The sequence below is a fragment of the Panthera leo genome, chromosome B4 (genome assembly GCF_018350215.1).
Source record: "Panthera leo isolate Ple1 chromosome B4, P.leo_Ple1_pat1.1, whole genome shotgun sequence".
Taxonomy (NCBI): Eukaryota; Metazoa; Chordata; class Mammalia; order Carnivora; family Felidae; genus Panthera; species Panthera leo.
In genome coordinates this window covers 53,071,912-53,086,585 of record NC_056685.1, presented here as the reverse complement: position 1 = coordinate 53,086,585, position 14,674 = coordinate 53,071,912, and the positions used below count along the sequence as shown (strand labels likewise).

The window sequence follows — 14,674 nt, the reverse complement described above, 5'->3', positions numbered from 1 at the left end:
ACACACACACACACACACACAAAGAATGTTATTCAACTATAAAAAAGAATGAAATCTTGCTATTTGCCACAACATGGATGCACCAGGAGGGAATTATGGTAAGAGAAATAAGTCTGAGAAAGGCAACTACCATATGATATCACTTATATGTGGAATCAGAAGACAGACAGAGAGAGAGAGAGAGAGAGAGAGAGAGAGAGAGAGAGAGAAGGAGGGAGGGAGGGAGAGAGGGAGAGAAGGAGGGAGGGAGGAAGGGAGGAAGGAAGGGGAAAAGTTCACAGATACAGAGAACAGATAGGTGGTTCTTAGAGACAGGAAAAGGATGGAGAGTGGCGGGGGGGGGGGGGGGAGGGAAGGAGGTGCAAAACATAAAAAAAAGGCATTCATAAATGTGAAGTTTTTATAAACACTTAGCATTTAGCCAGGCTTAGAATAAGCAATACATTAGTTTAATAATAGTTATTATTAGCATCATCATCAATCTCAGCCCGTAAAACATCTCTATGTGGTACTTAAAATTTTTTTACATAAAACCTAATATATTTTATATGACAAAACCTAAACTTTAATTTCTAAAGCTTAAGCACATTATAATTTATTTAAAGCCACACAGTTACTACATGACAAAGCAGGGATATGACTAATTCTAGGCTTTCTGACCATTTTCTAGTGGTCAGTATTCCCTTCAAAATACTGGCAAGCAGAACTGGTCACAAAGCTACAAACCCAGGGGAATTCTGGATATTATGCCGCCAAAACCAAGTCTAATAAGGCAGCAAATAGGAGTCAACTCATTGAACTTGCACCATTCAACACTTAATATTTATTCTTTACTTAAACAGGAATTAGATAAGTGTTCAAATTCTCTCGTTGTGAAATGATACAATCATTTCAAAAACTAAATTTACAGAATTTCCATTTTCTCCCATTAAATTTCATGCCTTTAGTCTCTGCCCACTGTTAAAATCTATGCAAACTGTGAAATCTATATCTAATCATTCAATTACATATGCCTTCCAATTTTTGACAAGTAGACATTTAATAAATATGCTTCCTCTGTTTTTATTCAAGTACTTAATAAACCGCTAAAGAGAACCTGAGCAAGCGAAGTGTCCTGGCTTTGGAGATTCAGTTACAAATTCTCCTGTGCTCTTCTCTACTTCCCACCCAGACCAAATTTTAGTGGTTTCAGGGAGAGCACCAGATGCCAACTGGAAGATAAAGGTATCAATACAACGAGCTTTATCATGCCAGTAAAATTGTAATGGGTCCCACAGTTTAACCACGTTCAGAAAGGGAACTAAAGAGGGAAACCAACTAATGGAGAAAAACTAGCAAAAGGGTAACTACAAATTAGGAGAGGAATGGTTTTATAAGTATCATATTTTTCAAGACTTCTAAGAAACTATGAGGGTTTGTTGTTGTCATGTTTGCTTTCTCAATTACAAAAGGAATGGATTCTTTAAACAAACATTTAAACATAGAAGAATGTAAAATTAGAAAAAAAAGGCACTCTTTTTCTTTTTAACAAACCCCAGCGCTTCTTTAAGAATATACTGGATCCTTCAATTACAGAGAAACCGTTATGATTCATTCAAGAAATTCATCTCTACTGAGAACATTTCTGCCATCTCACTCCCTATATAACCATATAAATCCTACACTACCAATCCCAAATTACATCCTAAACATAATAACGGTGGCTACCATTTATTGAATGTATAATATTTTCTAGTTTGCAAACATCATTTAACTTAACAAGCTTATAAGGTAAAATTTACTATCTACATTGCATAAATGGATATATTCAGGGTTAGAGGGATCAATCATTTTACCCAAGGCCAGATGGCTAACAAGCGATGGGAGTAAAGATCAGAACCCAAATCTGATAACAAATGTTACTTCTTAATTACTGCACTAGACTTGAATTCCTCCACTCCATCAATAGATCCTGCTACCACTATTTCACATTTACAATAAGAATTCAATTTGTTTATTTCATCCTCTTGTTCATGCACAGTGATAATAAAAATAAGTGCACAATACTCTAAAATCTTTCCCAAACTTAGCACGATTAACCTTTTGTGGCAGATAATTCTTTATTTGGGGGAATGCCCTATGCATTATAGGATGTTTAACAGCATTCCTGGCTTCCACCTAGTGGAACATGCATGTTGCTAGCACCCCTCGGATCCTAACCACTAACGATATCTTCAGATTTTGCCAAATGTTCCCTAGGGGCAAAATCAGTCCCAGCTAGCAATACAATACTCTCAAACTTTGGAAACACAGAATCAGAATGACTAATTCAAGTTCTGATAATTTATATTTCAAAGTCCTATTTTCTTCTGTGAAGATTACAATTATAGAATTTGGCACTTCTAGAAGAAAACGTGGAGTTCTACATAATTACAATGCTTTTCTGATAGCTAATGTGTTCCACAAATATTTAAATAAATTAGATTAAAAAAAAAAACATTTCAGGTACAATTCTTTAGCAGTTGGTGTCATTCCAATGTTAAATAAAGTACACCTTCCTTTATTGCCCAAAGTGCTACAGAGGTTTGTATTTATCCCAACTCCTGAAAAAGTAATTTATACCATCTTTAAGGCAGAAATACCCTTTTAGAACTTCCGGTGCTCAAGCTACTCTCTGCCTCATTTTTTATGATTTCCCTGTAAGTTACAAGGATGAACTCATAAGCTATAGAAAATAAATAATGAAGCATAACTTTATGGGGAAAAATATGAAATCGTCTGTCATCCAAGGTTAGAAAACCAGTAATCAAAAGTAAAATCTATATGACCTGTAAAAATGGAGGTAAATATTGCCTCTTGCAAGAATATTTCATTCATGTCAAATGAAACTCCTGAAAAGGCCCTTCCTCTAAGCTATATTTATTTAAATACCTCCTTACAGGAACTTTGTACAGGAAAGTAAATGTTCACTTGATCCCTAAATTAGGTCCATGCCCTTCTTGGATTAAATTTATAGAGATGTGATTTGCAAGTTTCTTTTTTTTTTTTCTCTCACTTCAACATACCTGATGGATGTGACACACACACACACATCAGTAACTATGGCTCACAAAAGCATTGATTCAGGAGGTGGGGAGGTCTCCCTCAACAGAACATATCAGAATCAAAGGCAGGTTAGCGTCTGAAAAGCCTACTATGTGATCATCACCTTTGTAGGAAACAAAGAGGCAATGTTCCTGCCAACTCAAAGATCTCACCTAGGATAAAAAGCTCATTTCACCATTGAAATGAACCATCTTATGTTGATAGTATTTCCAAGGGCACCCATAATTTGGGACATCAAAGCTCATGACTTCCCTTTTCAGCTACATTTCAGATCTATATGGAGTGCTAATACAAATATTAAAACAATTTTTTCAAATTTAAGTATTATGTACAAAATCATGGACAAAATGTCACATTTCTGTACTGGTTCTGTACCAATGAGAACTTAAGACATTATTAAACTTGCTACAGATTTCTATTGTGTTAAAGGTCTACTCTGAATGAAGAGAAAGCAGATAAATGGAACTATTTTAAATCCCTAAAACTTGAACAAATTTCACATATATAGTGTTGCTTCCTCTCACTTTTCACTATTCTAACCATACATAAATCACTGGAAGATACTTAACACAGCAGAAACCTTGACTATCTCTTCCTCTTTTCATGTGAATCAAACAAAAGCAGAAAGTCGAAAGTACCAAACACACAATACAGACTGAGCTTAGTGAAGGTCTTCAAAGTTTTGACTAAAAATTAAATATATATCTATAGATTATTTTGCTAACAAAAAAAAGCAAATGCAGTCTTAGTATATATTAAGGATCTTACTATCTAGATTAGTGGTTTGTAAGCAAGTATATTACAGAATCACACATCCTACCTACCTGTTCACCTGTATTTTAATATAGTTTAGGTCTAGGATTGGTACTTAGGCAAGTATATGTTAAACAAAGGTCTAAATTATTTGATAAGAAAAAGGAGACAATCACACACTGCTTTGTCCCAATTATACCACATTTAAACTACTGTACCAGGTTCCAGACTTCTCAATTTCAAAAGACCATGACTTCCAACAAGAGGTAGAGGGGAAGAGGAAGGGGAGAGTAGAAATACTATGGAAGGGAACTTAGTTCCCATCATGGTAGCAATGAAGCAAAAGCTTATAGAGGGCCACTTGTTAGGAATTTTATAAATTTGGCTCTACCTTTAATTTCCCTCCAACTCTAGAATGTAACAGCAGTGATGCTTTCTAGGGAAAGGAACACATACATAAACAAGAAAAAAAAATCTCCAAAATTCCACAATGATATATAAAAACAAGTTCAGAAGAATACGGAGAGCAATGAAGGGTTTTACCAGGTGGGAAACTTTACAAGTGGGCAAAGAATAGAAGTTGCATTGCACTTAAGGAAACTTGACCTAGAGTGCATAGCCTAATATATTTTATACATATGTAATATATGTTTATAAAAACAAACCGTTTATTTATTTATATAAACACAAATCGTGTTAAACATTTAGAATAACCCAAGAAATCTACCAAAGCAGAATTCAACCAGATGATTTTACAAGGTTAACGGCTCTAGACTGCCTAGATTAACTCAACTGACAAAATAATTTGTAACTAGTTCTATGATCCAGCATTCATTTGTTCGATGATGAGAAGCTTGACCATGTACTTTTAAAATGCAGTCTTGGGGGGGGCTCAGTCAGTTGAGCATGCAACTCTTGATTTCAGTTCAGGTCATGATTGCATGGTTGGTGCAGCTGGAGCCCCTCAATGAGCTCTGTGCTGACAGTGCAGAGCCTGCTTGGGATTCTCTTTCCCTCTCTCTCTCTCTGCCCCCCCCCCCCTTTCTTTCTAATAAGTAAACTTTTTTAAAAACTTAGAATGCAATCTGGGGCTATGACATAAATCACCCAAGAGTCTCAGAGGATTACAGAGACTGCAGTGTCTGTTGACTCTAGATGGTCTATTTCAGTGGTAAGATCAACACCAAAAATACTAAGTTGTCTGTCCTGTAAGATTCAAGACTAATTTACAATCTAATCTTAAATAGGGTGATCATCTTTGAACTTATTAAAATGGCCAAAGCCTACAACCTTTCCGTCCTTGTGGTTATAGACAGGGCACAAGAGGCTTCTGGTTCTTTTTTAAAAGTATGTACATACTGAGCAAGGGAACATGGTGAGCAAATGTAACTCTGACACTGAAATATTTTGTGTGAACAAATGAAATTGGGCACCTTCAAGCAAACAAGGTCACATGAGGCTGCAAAAGTAACCTTCATGGGATATGTCCAAATCTAACACATACACACATCACCTTCCCTTCCTCACTCTGAACCTGAAAACAAATGCACGCTGATATTCTGATGCTTTCTCTCTCCAAGAAGGGCATTACAATACTTCCAGCTTCCCAGATTCACAGACTAAAGGACTGTCCCGTACACTTTGTTAACACCTTCCACCACCGATCACTGACTAATCTTGCCAATTGCAGCTCTTTGTTTTTTCTTGAATCATCTATGCTTTCCAACCTCAACTTTTCTAATAAATCCCATGGTTTCTAACCAGGACTTTTACAATAGTCCCTTACACATCTCCCAAAAATGTCAGTTTGTCCAGTATTTGATCCACTGCTATCAAAACTATGTTTCATCTGTTGGCATCACTCTCTGGTTAAAAAACTTAGTAACTGTCAGGGGCCCCTGGGTGGCTCAGTTGGTTAAGCCTCTGAGGGGTCAGCTCAGGTCATGATCTCATGGGTTCCTGAGTTCCAGCCCCACGTTGGCCTCTGTGCTGACAGTGCAAAGCCTGAAGCCCACTTAAGGCTCTGTGTCTCCCTCTCTCTCTGCCCCTCCCCTGTTCATGCTCTGTTTCTGTCTCTCTCTAAGATAAACATTAAAAAAAAATTTAAAAACTAAGTAACTTTCGGCACAGACAAAATAATGTTCATATTCCTCACCCTAATCTTAGAATACTCCATTATTCGTTCCTCTATCCCCACCCTTCTCTATCTTAACTCTTAAAAATTTCCCATCATCCCACCCCTCCCACATCCACAAAGGCTAGCCTCTCCATTCTACATGTCATTTCCAGAATACACCGTTGCTCCATACATGACATCCAGTCCCACAACATGTTTTGTCCTTTCTCTGTCCTTCCCTCTGAACCTCATGTGCACAGGGGAAACACAAACATTCCTATAAGGATACATTGAGATTTTTCTTCTTTTTAAGTTTATTTATTTTTGAGAGAGAGTGAAAGAGAATGAGAGAGAGAAAGAACATGACCAGGGGAGGGACAGAGAGAGGGAGGGAGAGAGGATCCCAAGCAGGCTCTGTAATGTCAGGGCAGAGCCAGCGGGTGGGGCTTGATCCCACCAACCTTGAGATCAAGACCTGAGCCAAGATGAAGCGTCAGACGTTTAACCCTTAACTGACTGAGCCACGCACGCATCCCCTTTTCTTCTTTGTTAGATACATTCTTTATATTGTACCATATATACACAAGAAAAGGTGGGAAACAAATACAAAAGAGAAGTCAGAAAGGAAGGGGAGACAGAATTTTACCACAAATCCATGCTAAGAAGGTGATAGTATTTGAGGGGCACCTGGGTGTCTCAGTCTGTTAAGAATCAGACTGGGACTCAGGTCAGAATCTCACAGTCCTTGAGTTCAAGCCCTGCATTGGGCTCTCTGTGCTCTCTGCTGTCAGCACAGAACGCACTTTGGATCCCCTGTCCCCCTCACTCTCTGCCCCTCCCCACTTGTTCTAAATAAATAAACAAACAAACAAACAAACAAACTTAAAAAAAAGAAGGTGACAGTATTTAAGCATTGAATTTAGCTCTGATCTTTCAGGAGTGCCAAGTTCTCATAACTTTCCATATTTCAAAGTATTTATCACTTTGCACTGCAATCATTTGTTAATGTTGTATTTTTACTATCTACTCAGGGAGGGGGTGCAACAGAGGTCCACTCTGAACCCTTCACCAACAATCCCACCTCTCTGGTATGTTCTGAGAACTCCTCAAAGGTTCTAAAATTTAAAAACATGAACACAGTAAGTTTTCCAAGGAAAATTCCCACAGGCTAGGGATCCCTATTTTCAATCTAGGAGCTAACCATGCTAAAGGTGACTTTCCCACTAGGAACGAGAAACTTACTTACTTTACCAGTAAGTACTGGTATTCTGATCTTCCTCACAATTAAATTCCCTCATATAAATTAATAACCTGACATTCTGATTCATGACTTAGAATTTTATTAGTGTACTTTAGCAATGAATAACCTCTGGTTCTATAGAAAAAGCGCATCTCTGACCTGCAAGGCTGAGATCTGGATTCTAGCCAAATGCTAACTTCAGTGCCAAAACCAACACCCCTTTCCCCACCCCTAACACACACACATACACTTGACAGAGAAATGCCTACCAGTCTCTGTCACCTTAACTCAACCATATTAAACATAACCAGCAATCAGCTAAGGCTAATCTACTTATGCTCTTTGGATAGAATAGTAAAAAGATGAAATGCTTGAGTAAAAATTTTTTGTTTTGTTTTGTTTAAACACCATCTCTGATTCTATCATATTTATTTCTACAAAGGTTTTTTTTAAGTGGGCTCACACCCAGTGTGGAGCCCAATGCCGGGCCCAAACTCAGGACCCTGAGATCAAGACCTGAGCCGAAAACAAGAGTAGGATGTTTAATCATATGAGCCACCCAAGCGCCCCTGCAAAGATTTTTCTTTAATAGGTAGACACATTGTCTTTATGTTTTTAGGTAGTTACAGAAATTGTTTTAATATTTTAAAATTTAGTTTTACATAACTTTACAGTTCTTAAAGCATGGTAATAATCCAAGGTGTGCAAATAATTTTTAAAATGTTACACACACACTGCTTTTCCCCCCATTCATCGATTTAAACAAACCATAGCAAATGAAAACATATGAAGTTCCTTAGCCTCATATGGGAAATGCAAAGAATAATCAACAAAATCCTGACAAGTAAAACTGAAATTAATCATTATACACAGTATAACTCAGATGCAGAAAAAGCAAAGCATAAAAATAACATGTTTCTGCATATAAATGATGGATAAAAATTTTTTAAATATTATAAAATAAAAAGGCTTATATTTCTAGACTATGCATAAACCATTAGAAAAATTATATTATGTATTTAATAAATACTTTGGTACTTAAAAGGACTTCAGGCAAAGATATTTTTTTTTAACATCCATTACTTTGAAAATCATTATGAACCTGACTTTTTTGCAACTTTACTGGCCTGAGAATCAGTGAAGTAGGCTCAGTACTCTCTTATGCACGTTTTAAAAAGAATTGTCTCTCCTTAGTAGAACATCATTTGTTTTCATATTCATCTCAACATATCACAGGAATGCAGTTACAGTTTTACTACCACCTTTTAACCTAAACAGGTCCAAGAGCCTTTGTAAAAATTGAAATACATTTCCAAATATGTATACATATTTCAGTGCATATGTATATTTCTTTCATGAAACTATATTTCCAGGTCACATCACAAAAATTGTGTATATGTCAATCTAGAGTTTCAGGAACCCATTTCAGAGGGTCACATACCAGTTAAACATTGATCTTCTAAGAAATTTAAGCTTGTCCAACCATCTGGGTCAAGAGACAGGAATGTAAAATTTTACTTCAAAATTTTATTAATTTTGCCCATAGGTCCAACAACTATGGAGCAGGTGGTCCTAAAAATGCTTTCTGAACATGTCAAGCAGAACAATGTCAAATGACTACATTTCTTTACAATGTTTTAATTGTTTTTCTGATTATAAAATGTGTGTTCAGGTTTAAAAACTTTAAAAGTACCGAAAATAGAAAAGTAAAAAAATCACCCATGATGCACTCATACAAACAACAAACATTTTGACAACTATCCTCTCTGTTATGCATTTTGTTGTTACAGGTGATAGCTTGCCATATTCTTGATTCTGTTTCCTAGTTTTCCTCTCTACTCATCAACACATTTTCCTATGTGATTAAACACTCTTCATTTAACACTTTTTAAAATTCCTATCTTGTGTTGCTCTCAAGCAATACATAAAATGTTTCAGAATCAGATATTAACCACAGTGTGGAGTTAGCAAACTCTGAGAAATTGCAGGGCAATCAGGCTATCAGAATTTAAATATTTATATAGCACCTATCATTGAAGTGCTCTGTAGGTTGACAAATGGTCTGACTTAATATGAAAACAAAATAGAAGTTTTTCCTCTATAGGAAGGTGTGGGATGGACTGGCTGCATGCCTTTAGATAAGATGGGATTTGTCAGACTATTTGAAGACAAATAAGAAGAGAAAGACTTGAATTTTCCTTGAACAGTCTAATGTTTTTGCTGTATTAGAGGCTGAAATGTTAAAGCATCTACAAATACATCTGTTTAAGAGGGAGAGCATGAGGACACTTAAATGTATTAAAAATTTGTTTTAAAATAATAAGACACATATGTAAGAATAAAATTCCAAAACCAACTTTTATCAAATGTTATAATACCCTAACAAACTAATGACATTTGAAGAGTATAAGACATCTGATTAGAATTTGTTTCAATGTGGGCACCTAGGTGGCTTAGTTGGTTGAGTGTCTGACTTCAGCTTAGGTCATGATCTCATGGTTCATGAGTTCAAGTCCCATATCGGGCTCTGTGCTGACAGCTCATAGCCTGAAGCCTGCTTCAGATTCTGTGTCTCCCTCTCTCTCTGCCCCCTCCCCTGCTCACGCTCTATCTCTCTCTCCTTCAAAAATAAACATTAAAAAAAATTTTTTTAAAGTAATTTGTTTCAATGTAAGGAGATCTGATGGTTTTCCTGAAAGTGGGGTTTACAATTTGTACATCCTCTGAAAAGCAAAGACAAAAGATAAACTTGGAAAGCAATAAAGTCGAACCAATCAGATTTTTTAAAGGAAATGAAGATATAGATATTCCCTTAATATTTGGCCTCTGAATAAAAGAGAAAACTTAAAGAAACTCTTCTCCCTTCAAAGAGAAGTTCAGTCAGTCAATACCAATCTTGGTGGACTGCCTTCAAGATATATTTCTCACTAACACTACCTCTTGGTCCAATTCCCAATTGTTCCAATAGCCTTTTCTCTTCGTCCATCTTAACACTTATTCTCACTCAACACAAAAAGCCTCAGAGATCCTGTTCAACATAGGCCTGATTACATTCTTTCTCTACCAAAAATCCTTCAATGGCTTCCCATTCTGCTTGGAGCAATGGCCTGGCAATGACTCCCATGGCTTACTTATCTACTGCCCTTTCCTGTCACCTGTCTGACATCTCCTTCTACATGACAGAAGCAAAAACCAGAGAATGTTCAATGACCAAGTTGGGGGGAAAGAAGACTACCACAGGAAGAATTTCTAAATTGAAGCCAATGGTGGTACAGTGAAATGATGCAGGATTCTTGCTCCCCTGAGGTCAAACCAAAATAACCACCTCAGACTAGACTGAAAGATCATTCAATAAGTGGGAAAATCTGGAAGAAAAGTGGTCTGAGTACTGAAGTCCTGTGAGAATTAGAAAAAAGAGGGAACATCTAGAGAAATATTTTTATGTGGTGAAATAAACCATTACCCCCTTCCACTGAGGGTCATTTCTGAGCCTATGCTGTACTGCTATTTTTCAGAGATTATAAGCAGGAAGTCCCTTGTTTGAGAATAATGGTAAATAATGAAAAAAAAAAAAAAAGGAAGGATAAGACTGGAATTTTACCATGAAAAATGAAATAAAAAATCCTGAGAAAACTTTCAAAACAAAATATGGGTTATAATGGCAGCTATAGCACAAAACACGTTTCTGATGGGGTTCTATGACACATGATTGCAAAGCTCACTCTCAACAGCATCATCAGCCATTTTTGCAAACATGTTCAAAGACTCCATCAATTTTCCTCAATATCTCCCTTCATCCTTTTTCACTCGCATCATTTTCCTCAGAAGCACCTCTCACCATCTTTGTCAGATTTTTCTCTTTCCACTGTTAATCTGTCTGACTCCTCAGGCTCTTCATTGGTCAGCTTTGATTGTACATAAGCAACTGTAATCTTATATCATTTTAATTAACTTCCAGAAAACTTAAATCTTTTATAAGACTTACAAGCTTGTTTTTTTTTTTTTAAATCACATGTAAGTTGATACTTTCTGATATTAAGCCCACAACCTTCAATGACTTGGCCCTAATGGGTAGGAATAGATACTATTCTTATTCAGTTAGAAGTGATGTTTGACAAAAACCTATGCCCATTATTTCCACTAACTTTATCTTCACACCTTAAAAAAACAGACTGTATTATTTCTATGTTATGATATGGATTATTAAAGTTCAGAAAGTTGAAGAAACCTGTACACATTACAAAGTGCATATACTCTACTTAACATTTGTACAGCAATTTATTTGTATTTAAGTTTTATAACAGCCATATGAAATAGGTAGAAAAATTGTTATTCCTATCTTACAGAAGAATAAATTGATATGCAGAGTGGTAAAATAATTTTTTGGAGATATCCTCAATGGGGAAATCAAAGTGAAAATTTTATGAATGTCATACGTTCATAAACCATAATCTGTACACATGTATAAATAAAGAAGTTTTCCCCACAACACTGAACCAACCATTTTTTAACTATTTATTTGTTTAATCAGATTGCAGACGTCAGAACTTTCTGTCTAGTTTTAGTAGACAGAAGTTTGTAGTCCCCATGTTTCTCCACTGAGCTACCTACAGTGCACCTTAAATCTTCAGACTTCTGGGGGTACCTGGGTGGCTCTGTCAGTTGAGTGTCCAACTCTTGATTTCAGCTCATGATCCCAGGGTCATGATATCAAGCCCTGTGTCAGGCTCCACGCTTAGCATGGAGCCTCCTTGAGATTCAGTCTCTCTCTCCCTCCCTCTGCCCCTCTCCCGGTCATGTACTCTTTCTCTAAAATTAAATTTTAAAAATCTCATATTTCTAGACCCCACTCTACACATAAGTAAATCAGGATATCTCACCATAGGACCTAGAAATTTTCATTTTAATATGCTTCCCATCTAATTTTTATTCACACTAAAACTTGAGAACTACTGCGTGCAACTGGATTTAGAAAGTACCAGATGATATGCAGTTATAAGTAGGTGAGGTCAGGCCATCTCCTTGCAGATTTGTAAAGCGTCTAAAGGAAGTCTACTAATCTATTAATTAGAAACAGGCACTATTAGAATTCATAAAACAACAGTCTGATTAACACAGCATTATAATTATATAAGATTAATTAACACCAAGGAAAAAGAAGCTAAGAATCTAGACTTACTGATATACCCAGAAGGTAACAAATAGTCATTGTGAAACAGTCCTGGATGTTAAATGAGATACATCTACTTGCTGAAATATTTAAGTAATCTCTACACCCAACATGGGGTTCGAACTCATGACTCTGAGATCGAGTCACATGCTCTTTTGATTGAGCCAGCCAGGAGCCCCTAGTTGCTGACATTTTTAATCAATCTGGGCCCATAAGAGGTACAAAAAAATAAAAAAAAAAGGTCACACAAGATTGCCATAAGAGTACATTTATAAGTCAAAGTGGTAAATGCACTAAAGAAGTAAAGACTATGAATCAATGTCTTGGAAAGTAATAATGTCAGGAAAGTTCACAAGTAGCATCACGACTTCTGAAAAATAATCTAAGTGCTTTTGGTCTGAAGACAGATCCTGACCCAATACATGGATGGGCTTCCTGCCCAGTGTCCAGAAGTGACTCTCTCAGGTCTTCCCCTTTTTCCAAATCACAAAAAGTTCTAGATTTTAAGTGCACCAATTTATAACCCCAAAAGACTATACAGTAAATATATGTTTTTAAGCTGAGGAATTATTCCTTTGATTTTGATCTAGCCTTCTTTCTGCACAAGCAAATACCAGCCTTAATTTGTTCCACTCATTTACTGCGGGCAGTTTCCATTTCCCAACGCCACTTTTTTAGATAACTTAATCAGTGTCCATTTCTATCTGTACCCAACATTCCTAACCAAATTCTCACACTTTTCATTTAGGACTACTTAATTCCTTACAGAAGTTCCACCAGACATTTAAAAGTTCTAGTGTCATTCTTTAAAAGGGTTAAGAAGAGCCGATTCAATTATTATTCAAGCAAAAAGAAATAAAAAGAAGCCGACAATATGAGGCTACTGCCTTAAAAACTGGGCTATAATTTAGGTGCTGCTTATCTAGCAAAAACAATTCCAATCAGAGCAAAAACAGATCATTAAGAGTAAAAACAGACACCATTCAAGATGGTACAGACACATAGCTAGCTTCCTGTCCCAAAATGTAGTTAAAAGATTTTGCTTCTAAATTTTGTATTAAAATGTCAAATTGGAAATGGCTTATTTTCAAAAATATATTTTGCTTATTTCAAAATACAAATTTAGGACTAAATTCTTAGTTTGTAATTTATTTTTTTCAAATAGAAACATTCAGGTTTTTAAAAAATAATATATTTAAAGAAATCTCAAACTCTTGATAGTTTTCAGTAACGGCAACCTTTCAAAAAAAAAAAATCTACCTATGAGACCATTTGACATCCACAAAGTAAAAGAAACTTGTCACTATATAATATAGTTGAACGTAACATTTTTTCCACTACACTTGTACTCCCAGTTTATCTAAGGGCATGATAATCTGACTACCATGCTGAAAAGAGATATTTCTGATTTCAGTGAAAGGCTATGACAATATCTCTATTAAGTATTAAAACTTCAGCAACAAAATATTGTTGGTCTTAAAGCTTTCTATCTTAACAAGTTCTATTAAAAACTAGATATATCAAAATAATTGGATAAACTAAAACTTGCCATCTCAAGAAAATGGTGCCCATTTCTGGTTTTTCAGCTCATCTGGACTCTACAATTATGCCACCAAGTTTCTAGATTATTTAGCACAATTGACAAGTCATCTCTGGAAACAACGGACCCAAATCAGATTTCGTAATTGAGCACAATTAAAAGAAAAAAAGAGAGATTTACTTTACATTAGACGTTTCCAGATATACAGCTATTCAGTAAGAACCTCTAACAAAAATAGAGACTGACACAGTATACAAGGGCGGCGGTTCAGATCACCTGCCAACTCTTTGCAGAAAGTGAAGGGAACAAATAAAGTCAATGCTTATTCTTTGTCAATTAATTTATCAGTTGAACATGGAGAAGGCTTAGAAGACTTCAATTTTTATTTTTCTAAAAAAAATGTACCTAATTTCAAAACTTGTTTTAACATTTACACTGTAAGGATCTTGGTGGTAGCTTTGGTTATTTTCAGTTCGGAATGAGCTAAAAATAAATATCTAGGACTCATGCTGAAAGTGGGACTTCCTCCCAGTAAGAGCACAGCAAATTCAGCCCCTTATCTGACACATGCAAGAGAATAGTTTTTTAAGTAATAAAAATACAAATACGTTAAAAATCTAAGTTTGTGGGCTAGCTGATAGGCTATTTCTTTTCTACTTTCCATAGAAATTCACTTAAATCCGTTTAATCACTAGGTCAATCAGTAGATTAGGGAGATAAATATTTCAGATTAAAAGTCATTTATTTCTTTTCCATCCATTACACCTGCCA

The 14,674-nt window shown here is 35.9% G+C and overlaps 1 protein-coding gene across 3 annotated transcripts in view; it reads right to left on the bottom strand.

Annotated features, from left to right (window-relative positions):
* Window positions 1-14,674, bottom strand: part of PDE3A (phosphodiesterase 3A) — a 321,058-nt gene that overhangs the window by 295,616 nt on the left and 10,768 nt on the right. The gene's annotated exons all lie outside the window — the stretch shown is intronic.